The sequence below is a fragment of the Bubalus kerabau genome, chromosome 3 (genome assembly GCF_029407905.1).
Source record: "Bubalus kerabau isolate K-KA32 ecotype Philippines breed swamp buffalo chromosome 3, PCC_UOA_SB_1v2, whole genome shotgun sequence".
Lineage (NCBI taxonomy): Eukaryota > Metazoa > Chordata > Mammalia > Artiodactyla > Bovidae > Bubalus > Bubalus kerabau.
In genome coordinates, this window is record NC_073626.1 from 22657398 (window position 1) to 22670298 (window position 12901).

General features: G+C 36.2%; 2 pseudogenes; one reads left to right on the forward strand and one right to left on the reverse strand.

Annotated features, from left to right (window-relative positions):
• The first annotated feature begins 18 nt into the window (after positions 1-18).
• LOC129647171 (olfactory receptor 2J3-like) lies at positions 19-718 on the forward strand (annotated as a pseudogene).
• Positions 719-2646: 1928 nt separating this feature from the next.
• Positions 2647-3580, reverse strand: LOC129647473 (olfactory receptor 2B11-like; annotated as a pseudogene).
• Positions 3581-12901: the final 9321 nt, after the last annotated feature.

Genomic DNA, 12901 nt, shown 5'->3' on the forward strand with positions numbered 1-12901 from the left:
TTCATCAGGTAACAAGAAATGAATGATAATGGAAAAAATAAATGCAAGCTCTGAAGGCTACTTTGTTCTACTGGGTTTTTCTAACTGGCCTCATCTGGAAGTAGTTCTCTTTGTGGTTGTCTTGATGTTCTACTTGATGACTTTGACAGGCAACCTGTTCATCATTATCTTGTCATACTTGGACTCCCACCTACACACTCCCATGTACTTCTTCCTCTCAAACCTCTCTTTTCTGAATCTCTGCTACTCTACCAGCTTCATCCCTCAGTTGCTGGTCAACCTCTGGGGTCCAGAAAAAACCATCTCTTATACTGGTTGCATGATTCAACTTTATTTTTCCCTTGCACTGGGAACCACTGAATGTGTGCTGTTGGTAGTCATGTCCTATGACCGTTACGCAGCTGTGTGTAGACCCTTGCATTACACTGTCCTCATGCACCCTCGTTTTTGCCATCTGTTGGCTGTGGCTTGTTGGGTAAGTGGCTTCACAAACTCAGCACTTCATTCCTTTTTTACCTTTTGGGTACCTCTGTGTGGACATCGCCAAGTGGACCATTTCCTTTGTGAAGTTCCAGCACTGCTTCGACTGTCATGTGTTGATACCCATGCTAATGAGCTGACCCTCATGGTCATGAGCTCCATTTTTGTTCTTATACCTCTCATCCTTTTTGATTTCTTGCTTAAAGCCTTTCTCAAATACTTGTCTGCATTTTTATAACTAGGGGTTACAATACTTTGCTCTCTTCCTTTTGTTCTTCAGGAAAGACTTGCTTGGCTGAGAAAAGAAGAAAAGTTTTTTGATTAGCTTCCTTGAAAAGGCAATCTTGAGATTGCTCATGCTTTTACATCAAGTATAGAATACACTCTAACCTTCATATATAATGTGTTTCCTTCAACAGAGCTTCTCAGTGGCTAATGAGAATATTCTTCATGCTGGAATATATTGGACATATACAACTACTGTGAAGTAGTCTAGAGTAATAGCATATATCTGTGGCTTTCCCACTACCACTATGCTCAGTATTCTTTATCCTTAAAATTTTTATGCATTTTCTTTAGGAAGTCCTGTTATTTCAGAGCCTGGAAAACACTCACAATTCTGAAATTAGTCATGTTTACAGGCCTAGAAGGTGGTAGATAATTTAAGAAGCAATCCAAACAGCTCTAAAACAGTCTCTATAGCTAAGCTTATGACACAAATTTTGCTGGGTTTTGCCCTTCAAACTAAATATTACCACATTCCTATGTGTTTAAGACTAAGTTAGACAAAGGATATATTTAATAAAAATGATCAGAGATATCATTTAACATCACAAAATTTTAAATTTCATTGCTCTCTCTCTCTGTGTGTATGTGTAAAATTTTAAAACTTTATTTGGCATTTAGCTATCATTCAAATTTTAAAGTTATTTAGAATTTTTCCAAACCAGACACACCAAAAATCTATTTAAAGAACTTGACCAAGTACCAGAAGATCTGTTCTTTATAAAAAAAATTAGATATGAGTTCCAACTGATTCTTGTTAAGGATAACATGCAATTTTCTACCCAATAGTTTGCTTAGATTTTGATCATACCAGAACATATGCCAGAAGAGTTCATATCACTGTTATTTTTCTTGCTTGTTAATTTCATTACAAAGCTGTATTTCTCATCATATTAATTCTATACTGAATAATTACAAAAGCATTTAATTTGCTTTAAAATATGTAACTAATTTTGTGACAAAGTGTTAAGTTGGGTGTGAGTCCTGGAACTAAGTTTAGCACTTTTAACTTTTAATGATACAGATTTTGAGGATCAAAGAGATACTTATATTGTTTGAAGTAATCAAACTGCTTTCCACCCTAGAAATACAAATTGTTTCTTTCTTATAATGATTCTTGCACAGTTTCAAAAGGCATTTCAGGCTACCCCCATATGGTTCTACCTTGTGGTTCATTATTAATATCAGTACGTTTTCCTCTCATTGATTTAGAAAGCTCATGCTTATGATATTTAAAAGGAATGTTAAGAAACTTACCAATGTGTTTCGCATATATTTTATTTATTTTAATATTTAATGATGCATTTTTTTAGGCAAAATAAAAACGCTGTTCACTTGTTTGTTAAACAAGAGTCGCAATGTGTTTTTAAAGAAGCAGTAGCATCTACCTAAGTTGAAGCTGATAAACTTAATGAGACTCATGGTTGATTTAAGGTGTAGAGTGCCTCACAGTGGTGCCGTGTTCCCTTTTAGATGGGGCCAATCTTGTAGAGTGTCGGGATGTTTCTTACGTGACTCAATCAAGGAAGTTCACTGGTGAATGCTTGCTGTGATGATTAGCTTGAACACATGAGTTTATAATTTATATTATTGCCTTCTTTTCTTTTACTACTTAGCACAGTTATGATTTCATTATCTACCCACCAGAATAGAACTATTTTTAATAGTTTGCACAAATAAAAGGGTGCTGTTACTGGTGCATATTAGCCAAGTATCACCCTTGCCTAACGCCATTTTAGAAGAATATGAGGAATGTGACATATTTTGCAAAAAGAACATCTAACATGAACTGAGAAAGTGGGTGACAAGAATGAGTTATTAAAGAAACCTCTATATACCTAACCTAATGGTTAACTAATTTCATTTGATGTCTGCCAACACTCACTTGGAAGTGAAAATGCTCCTCATGAGGTTGCCCAGTGCCCCTTTTACATCTTTATTTCTCAGAGTGTAGATGAAAGGGTTGAGTGTAGGAGTTACTACTCCATAGAAGAGAGCCATGAACTTGGGTTGGTCCCTTGAGATGGAGGAGGGGGGCTGAAGGTACATACTAATGGCTGGACCATAAAACAAGAAAACTACAATGAGATGGGAGGAACACGTCCCAAAGGCTTTTTTCCTTCCCCCCAAAGATTTAATCTTAAATACAGTATGTCCAATACAAGCATAGGAAACAAGAATTAAGCATAGTGGTACAGCTAACAAAAAAAAGCATACCACAGAGAGTGTGAGCTCATTAGCAACTTTTGCACCACAGGCAGTCTTTATCAAAACAGGAATCTAACACAGCAAGTGATCCAGGGTTGCGACCACACAGTGGTTACTGTAATGTAAGAGTGGCCTCTGAGACAGCATAGGTCATTCCACTCAGCCACACGGTGGCCACTAATAAGACACAGATGCGCCGATTCATGATGAGGGTGTAGTGTAGAGGCTTGCAGATGGCCACGTAGCGATCAAAAGACATAACAGCCAAAAGCACACATTCTGTGCCCCCTATTATGTGGAAGAAATAAAGCTGAACTGCACACCCCATATAGCTGATTGTCTTAGATGTTCCCAGGTTAAAGAGCATCCGAGGGACAGTGCTTGTGGTGTAGCATGTGTCCAAAAAGGAGAGGTTGGTGAGGAAGAAATACATGGGGCTGTGCAGACAGGGGTCTAACTTGGACACCAGAATGATGGCTATGTTTCCCCTCATGGCCATGGGGTACGTTATAAGCAGAATAATGAATAGAGGAAGCTCTAGCCAAGGACGGTCAGCAAAGCCTAGTAGAAAAAACTCTTCAGGATGGCTTTTGTTAATCAGATCCATTATTTTCAGTTTGTTTCACCTATGGCAGGGAAGTGGCAGGGAAGGTAGACAGGTTTTGAGAAATGACAAAACACAGTTATGCAGTGTGCACAGTTAAGCATCTGGTCACAGAAGATTGGCTACAGTAAATTGGGTAGAGGTGATAACTTAAAATATGTGACACCAGGTGACTTAATTGCTTTTCATGATATTACAAAACAAAGGTAATCACCTTAAGCAAGTAACCCAACCTTTCTGAAACTGAATTTCCTGCTCTGTATAATAAAGATGACAATAACTACATCCTTAGGATGTAGTTGTTGTTGTTCAGTCACTCAGTCATGTCTGACTCCTTACAACCCTACGGACTGTAGCCCACCAGGCTTCTCTGATCATGGGATTCTCCAGGCAACAAGACAGGAGTAGGTTGCCATGCCCTCCTCCAGGGGATCTTCCTAATCCAGAGATCAAACCCAGGTCTCCTGCATTGTAGGCAGATTCTTTATTGCTGAGCCACTGGTAGGATTAAATGCCAAGAAGTTACTGTTTCAGATACTCCAAAGTAATGATTTTCATACTTTTTTTGCATAAATATTAGCTGAAGAAGCAATTAAAGTTTATTGGTTTCTATATGCAGGTGTCTGATAGAGTAGATGTGGCTTGGAGCCTAGGAATCAGATGGTTGTTTTATGAAAACACTATGCTATTAATACAAGCCAGTACTGAAATATTAAGAAGAATAAAAATATTGAGGTAACAATAGCAAAAGAAGGAGTCAGACAAAACCTAGTACTGTAAGACTTATCAAAAGAGCCTTTCCAGATTCAAGTATATTTTTATAGCTGAATAATTGTATCATCCCCATGGGGACTATGAAGGCTGGTTTTATTAAAATCCATCTTTGTAATTTAGAATTGAGCAAGAAATGTAAACAATTTCATGTCCGTTTCCTGAAGTGTAAACTGGGAGAATTTAGCTATGACATATGTTTTCTCATACTCAAAAATTTGTTTGGGGATGTAAATTTTCTTGCATAATTACTTCATTCAAACTGGGCATTTGACTTTTTATTTTCAATTTTAATTATCTGTCTTGTAAGAATTTTTCTTTATCAAGTGAGCTTATCATGTTTTTATGAGACTTTGGACAGTTATCAATGATTTACTTAATTGTATTTAGCTACAAATGCAACCTTTATGTCCAGGAAACTGGATCAGGAGAAAATTCTCTATTATAATTTAGCATCAGAGACTTATTCATAACTATAAATTATTTTACATCCTGAGGCTACATTCTTTTAAAATTTTTTTTAAGGTAAGAGGCATAGTGTAACAACAAAAATCAGCTAGCTGAGTAAAGCAATACTTTGAGAAAGTTAATAGTGTAATGAGATTTTTAAATACTTTTCCTTTTTAGTTTCATGAAGTGTGTTTCATGAAGTCTGTAATCTGTCAAGTGAGAGATATTCAGATGGGAAGTGAGAGATATTCAGATGGGAAGTTAGAGTCATGTATCCTGGTGACAAAATTCTGAGTTACCCTGACAGTTAATTATTGGTTTAGGGACAACAGACTACATTTATAGGGTTGCAAAGCAGTTTTCACATTCTCTATTTCATTAAATCCTCAAAGCCTTCCTGTGAGGTGTCACATGAAGCTACTCAGGGTTAAGATGTCATTATGACTCTTTGATTCCACACTATCCCTAGGTCAGATGTGTATAATACAAAAATAAAATAATAGTTTCAAGTAATACTAAATGAGCCCTGTGTGCCAAACTCTACAGGAAGCATTTTATACCTATTAAATCATCCAGTAACTATTCCCAAGTCCTCTGACAAAGGAAACTTTAGTACCCATATTTCAAGATATTATTAATCATTCATCACTAATGTATACTAATGACTAGGGAGGTTCTAAAGATCAAAAAGTGAGAATTCCTTCAATGAGGTAGACAGACTATAGATTATAGATTCAGGATTTCAAGTTTCCAATATGTACAATTAAGTTCTGGGATTGTATCAGTTCAGTTCAGTTCAGTTCAGTCACTCAGTCATGTCCAACTCTTTGCGACCCCATGAACTGCAGCATGCCAGGCCTCCCTGTCCATCACCAACTCCTGGAGTTCACTCAAACTCACGCCCATTGAGTCAGTGATGCCATCCAGCCATCTCATCCTCTGTAGTCTCCTTCTCCTCCTGCCCCCAATCCCTCCCAGCATCAGAGTCTTTTCCAATGCATCAACTCTTTGCATGAGGTGGCCAAAGTACTGGAGTTTCAGCCTCAGCATCATTCCTTCCAAAGAACACTCAGGACCGACCTCCTTTAGAATGGAATGGTTGGCTCTCCTTGCAGTCCAAGGGACTCTCAAGAGCCTTCTCCAACACCACAGTTCAAAAGCATCAATTCTTCGGCGTAGACGGACCTTTGTTGGCAAAGTAATGTCTCTGCTTTTGAATATGCTATCTAGGTTGTATACTAGATCTCTAATCTTTTCCATGCCATTCTCGTATTTCATTACTGTTAACTCTTGGATTCCATGACTTTTTAATCCTACTTTTTGATCTACTTCCAGTGAGTTTTCATCACTATTTAACTATATAGGGATCTATTTATCCATGAATGTTTAAAGTCACTTTAATAAAGCATCAGACTATTTCTTTTGATTTTTCCTTTGTATCTCCACTAACATTTTCATCCTAGTATATCTTTTTGTACATAATTTTCACACAGAATATTTTATTATATTTACAGTGATTATTAAGTTATGTGTAGGAAAATACTAGAGAAGAAAGAAAAGTTCTTAATCTGACTTTAAAACATCTGGATGAAACTTGTGGACATTAAATTCATCAAATTTTGACTATGTATTAAAAATATTCACTTGCTTGAATAAAAACTTCACATTTCACTCAGGTATTTAGTTTCTGTCAGCTATACTGTTTATTAAAATTTACATGCATTTAAGTTTGGTTTCGGAGAAGGCAATGGCAACCCACTCCAGTACTCTTGCCTGGGAAATCCCATGGACGCAGGGGCCTGGTGGGCTGCAGTCCATGGGGTCGCTAGGAGTCGGACACGACTGATCGACTTCACTTTCACTTTTCACTTTCATGTATTGGAGAAGGAAATGGCAACCCACTGCAGTGTTCTTGCCTGGAGAATCCCAGGGACGGGGGAGCCTGGTGGGCTGCCATCTATGGGGTCGCACAGAGTTGGACACGACTGAAGCGACTTAGCAGCAGCAGCAGCAAGTTTGGTTTAAGTGAGAGAATGAGAAAGACTGATTATGAAGAGAAATCTAGTTGCTCTGTATAGGCACCAAACTAGTTATTTCCAAAATTTAGAGACATCTCCCAGAAATGAAATGCTGTTTTCCGTACATATGTTAGGTACTGTGATGTACACAGATTACAATGCTCCTTAAGAATGCATAGTTTAAAAAAAAATGTGTTTTTTTACTTACCTTATTTAGATAAGTATCACTTAATAAAAAACGATTTAGGAAGGAACACGCTTGAATTTTTCAAATTTTCAAAGAGAGAAAATATAGTATGCAGTTGACTATTTAAGAATTAGCTTTAGAAGTCTGAGTTTACAATTTGATACAATGCTGCCAGAAAGAAAAAAGCCAAGATTAGGAAGACAATATGGATAATATCAAGAATGCTTTGTGAGTGTGTAATTTTATTATATTTCTAAGACTCTTGAGCATTGTTTTTAAACAGTCCATTTATGCTTATCCCAGATGAGTTAGCAGAGAAATTTCCTTGGGACAGGGTTCTCTATGGAAATGCTTCTTGTGTATAATTAGTTACCTACTGAATTGAGGTTGGTAGCAAATCTCTTCTATTGTTAGGTTTGTTCTATTTTATTTTTTGTCATAGGTTTTTTTTTTAAATGAATTTTTATTGGAGTATAGTTTATTTACAATGTTGTGTCAGTTTCTGCTGTACAGCAAGGTGAATCAGTTATAATATACATATATCTGTTCTTTTTTAGATTCTTTTCCAATATTGCAGAGCAGCATTCTGTATGTTATCCAGTAGGTCCTTCAGATCAGATCAGTCGCTCAGTCGTGTCTGACTCTTTGCGACCTCATGAATCGCAGCATGCCAGGCCTCCCTGTCCATCACCAACTCCCGGAGTTCACTCAGACTCATGTCCATCGAGTCAGTGATGCCATCCAGCCATCTCATCCTCTGTCGTCCCCTTCTCCTTTTGCCCCCAATCCCTCCCAGCATCAGAGTCTTTTCCAATGAGTCAACTCTTTGCATGAGGTGGCCAAAGTACTGGAGTTTCAGCTTTAGCATCATTCCTTCCAAAGAAATCCCAGGGCTGATCTTCAGAATGGACTGGTTGGATCTCCTTGCAGTCCAAGGGACTCTCAAGAGTCTTCTCCAACACCACAGTTCAAAAGCATCAATTAGTTATCTATATAGTAGTGTGTGTGTGTTCATCCCAAGCTCTTAATTTATCTTTCCCTCCCTCCACTCCCCTTTGGTAACCATAGGTTTGTTTTCTAAGTCTGTGAGTCTGTCTGTACTTTGTAAATAAGTTCGTTTATATCTTTAAAAAAAAATTCCCCCATGTAAGTGGTATCATATAATACTTGTCTTTCTCTGTCTGAATTATGTCATTTTTTAATGAGCTATACACTTGCCTTTTTATTCTCCTGATTGTTCAGCAGGTAACTATTGACACAGACACATAGGAACAACTTTCTAAAGCGTATATTAATTTTCTAAGACAGTGCAATTTAAATTTATAAGAAGGATAAAACACTTTCCTGACATCCTCATAGTTTACAGAACTCTTCTTTCACAATGGAATTATTATTTCATATTTTCTTGTGAAACTTTTCATGTTACTTTCCTTAATCCTGACTTATGTCATTTAAGATGATAATTTCCAGGTCCATCTATGTTACTGAAAATGACATTTCATTCTTTTTAATGGCTGAGTAATATTCTACTGATATATATGTACCATATTTTCTTTAGCCATTTATGTCAATTGACATTTAGATTGCTTCCATGTCTTGGCTATTGTAAACAGCATTGCAATGAATATTGGGGTGCATGTGTCCCTTCAAACCATAGTTTTCTCTGGATATATGTCGAGTAGTGCGATTGCTGGATTTTTAGTTTTTCAAGGAATCTCCATTCTGTTCTTAGTGTCTGTACCAATTTACATTCCCAGCAACAGTGTAAGAGAGTTTCCTTTTCTCCACACTCTCTCCAGCATTTAATGTGTATAGGCTTTTTGATGATAGCCATTCTGACTAATGTGAGGTAATAATAGCTCATTGTAGTTTTGATTTGCATTCCTCTAAAACAGTGATGCTGAGCATCTTTTCTTGTGCCTCTTGGCCATTTGTATGTCTTCTGTCTATTTAGGCCTTCTGCCCAGTTTTTTGATTGGGTTGTTTGTTTTTTTGATATTGAGCCATATATATGAGCTGTTTGCAAATTTTGGAGATTAATCCCTTGTCGGTCACACGTTTCCATGTCATGATTTTTTAAAGTTGAAGCATGATAGACATACAACATTACATTATTTTCAGGTATACAACATAATGACTCGACCCCTGTATCAGGAAGAACAAAGGAGGAGGACATGGCAACCCACTCCAGTATTCTTGCCTGAAGAATCCCATGGACAGAGAAGCCTGGTGGGCTACAGTTCATAGGGTTGCAAAGAGTCAGACACTACTGAAGCGACTTAACATGCATATAGTGGGAAAGGATCACAGTACATTTGGTTACCATTGTTCATTATATAAAGTCACAAATTTTTTTCTTTCTGATGGAAGCTTTTTTTTTTAAGATTTATTTATTTATTTATTTTATTTTCTGGTTGTGGTGGGTCTTTGTTGCTATGCATAGGCTTTCTCTAGTTACAGTGAGCAGGCGCTATTCTAGTTGTGATGTGCAGGCTTCTCACTGTGGTGGCTTCTTCTATATCAGAGCACAGGCTCTAGGTGCACTGGCTCAATAGTTGTGGTGCACAGGCTTAGTTGCTCCATGGCATGTGGACTCTTCCTAGACCAGGGATTGGAACTGTGTCCCTTGCATTGCAAGGTGGATTCTTAACCACTGGACCACCAGGGAAGCCTGGAAGCTTTTAGATTTTACTTACTTAGCAACTTCCAGTTTCTCCATGCAATGTTATTGATTATAGTCCACATGCCACACATTTTATTCCTGTGGCATAATTTATTTTATATCTGGAAGTTTGTTACCTCTTGATCTCCTTTACGCATTTTACCCACTGCTAATGCTCCTCCCCTCTGGCAATCATGAATATGTTCTCTGTATCTATGAGCTTTGCTTTGTTCATTTGTTTTATTTTGATTCCTCACATAAGTGAAATCATATGGTATTTGTCTTTCTCTGTGTGACTTATTTCCTTAGCGTAATACTATCAAGGTCCATCCATGTTGCTGCAAATGGCAAGATGTAATTCTTTTATGGCTGGGTAGAATTGTATTGTATATAAATACTACATCTTTATCTGTTTATCTATCAAAAGACACAAGTTGTTTCTGTATCTTGGCTATTGTAAATAATGCTGCAATGAACATATGGGTGCATATATCTTTTTGAATTAGTGTTTTCATTTTCTCCAGATAAATACCAGTATTTTGAATTGCTAGATCATATGATAGTTCTGGTGTTAATTTTTTGAGATACTTCTATAAAGTTTTCTATAGTATCTGCATTGGTTTTCATTACCATAAATAGTGTTTCCTTTACTCTACATTCTTGCCAAAACTTGTTATTTCTTGTTCTTTTGAAAATAGCCTTTCTGACAGATGTGAAGTGATACTGTGGTTTTGATTTGCAGTTCTCTAATTATTAGTGGAGGGCTTCCCAGGTGGCTTAGTGGTAAGACGTCCACCTGCCAAGCAGGAAATGAGGGTTCGATCCCTGGGTTGGGAAGATTCCCCTGGGGAAGGACATGACAACCCCTCCAGTATTCTTGCTTGGGAAAGCCTGTGTACAGGTGAGGCTGGCAGGCTACAGCCATGGGATCACAGAGTTGGACATGACCTAATGACCAAACAGCAGCAGCAGAAACAGTAATTAATGATTAAACCAATTGAATGTCTTCTCATGTGTCTGTTGGCCATTTGAATGTCTTCTTCAGAAGAATGTCTATTTAGAACTACCTATTTTTCAGTTGGATTGTTTGATTTTTTGTTATTGAGTTGCTTGCATTCTTTGTATATTTTGGATATTATTTGGATAAACCATTGGGTATATGATTTACAAATATCTTTTCCCATTCTGTAGTTGCCTTTTTATTTTGTTTGTGGTTTCCTTCACTGTGCAGAAACTTTTAAATCCAATGTAATCTCATTGGTTTATTTTTGCTTTTGTTGCTATTGCCTTTGGAGTCGATCCAAAAATTATTGTCAAGAGTGATGTCAAGGACATTACTGCCTGTGTTCTCTTCTAGGAGTTTTATGGTTTCTGGTCTTACATTTAGGACTTTAATCCACTATAAGTTTAATTCTGCATATAGTGTGATTAGATGTTAATAGTCTGATTCTTTTACATGTAAGTTGTCAAGTTTTTAATCCTTTCAAACTTATAAAACTTAACAAAATGTTAATGCCTTATAGATTCTTATTAACTTGCTTTAATGCTTAATAACTCATTAATTTTTCTAGATTAATAAACATACTTTTAAATTTATACAGATCACTATTAACTTGCTTTAATGCTTAATAACTCATTTTTTCTATATTAATAAGCACACTTTTAAGTAATAATCTGTAATGCCTACATATAATTCCTGACTATTTCTGTAGCATAATTGTTAAGTGGTTAGTTTTGCTGTTCAGATTATTTCCATTCTTAATTACTGTACACGCATGTAAATAATAACCACAATGTATTATGTTTCAGTCAACAATGAATTCGATAGTTTTTGGTAAAATGCGTATATCTGGTAAAACACATCTTTGTCATTAGTGAACATCACTACTATGCCCTAACTGTAGAATTTTCACAATCTTTCTTCCCCTCAGCTTTTAAGAGATAAAACTGACCAATAAAATTGTATATAAAGTATATAATATGATTTGATATATGTGTTCTTTGTGAAATGATTACCACAATCAAGTTAAGAAACATATTCTGTCACCTCAAATAGTTATCATTTGTGTATGTGTATGGTAAGAACACTTAAGAACTACAGTACTCTCAGCAAATATCAAGTATACAATACAGTATTATTAACTATAGTCACCATACCATACATCAGTCCCCCAGAACCTATTCTTCTGATACTGTAAGTTAAGCCATAGTAGCAGCACAGTTCCCCACTTTTTGTCATATTATAGCTACTGTTTGAGTAGTTATTTATCCCTCATAGATCATAGCACCTCCCTGAGGACAAGATGTTCAAATCCAATGAAACGCATCTAATACATGCCTTGAGCTACTAGATCGTGTTGTAATCATGTTCATTTCTCTTAAGAGCAAGTTTTTGGATGATTTCCAAGTATATTCAGCTATGAATCATTTGTACATATGTAAATTTTATAAATTGAATAAAATCTATAATTATTTATATTAAATATTGTATTAAATACAGTTATTTATATTAATTATTTTTAGTACACCTTTAATCTTCCATCCTTGGATTTAAATGTGATTTCTCTTTATTTCTAAAAACATTTTGACCATGAGGGCACTCCATAAAAATTTCCCATATTTTTCTTTTAATATTCTGCAACAAATACCTCTGACTTTAAGAGTTTACTTCTGATGTCTACATATTTTTATAGCACACACAACTCAAAAATTTAACTCTATAGAATGTACCAACAATTAAGGCAAAAGAATTATAAAACATTTTTATGGAAGTAAGTAATACATGTCACAGAGTTACTAGGGAATTCAGGGTTTTATGGGACAGACCCTAGTGACAAGAGCAGAAGTCAGATGGGCCCTCAGGGTCTATAAAATGCCTAAGAGTATAGGGTGAGAATTTGCCAAGCTTCTGAGATATAATCGGGCAATCTATACTCTAAATCTATACTTTTAACCTGAAATATTTTTGAAAACTTGTGTAGTGTTGGACTCGCCTATTAAATTCTTTAATAGCCAACTTCTTTCCAGAATTTGGCAGTCAGAACTTTAGCTATGGGAAGAGAGCTGTATCTGGAATTACAAGAATTGTTACAATCACTGTTAAAGAATGTTCTTACAAAATAGTTTGACAAGTACAATATTTTTTCCTCCCTCCTTCCTTTTTTCTTTCCTCTTAGGTTGAGTATGCATCTTTTGCAAAGAGAAATTTGTATGTTCCTCTAGTATCTACCCAGGAA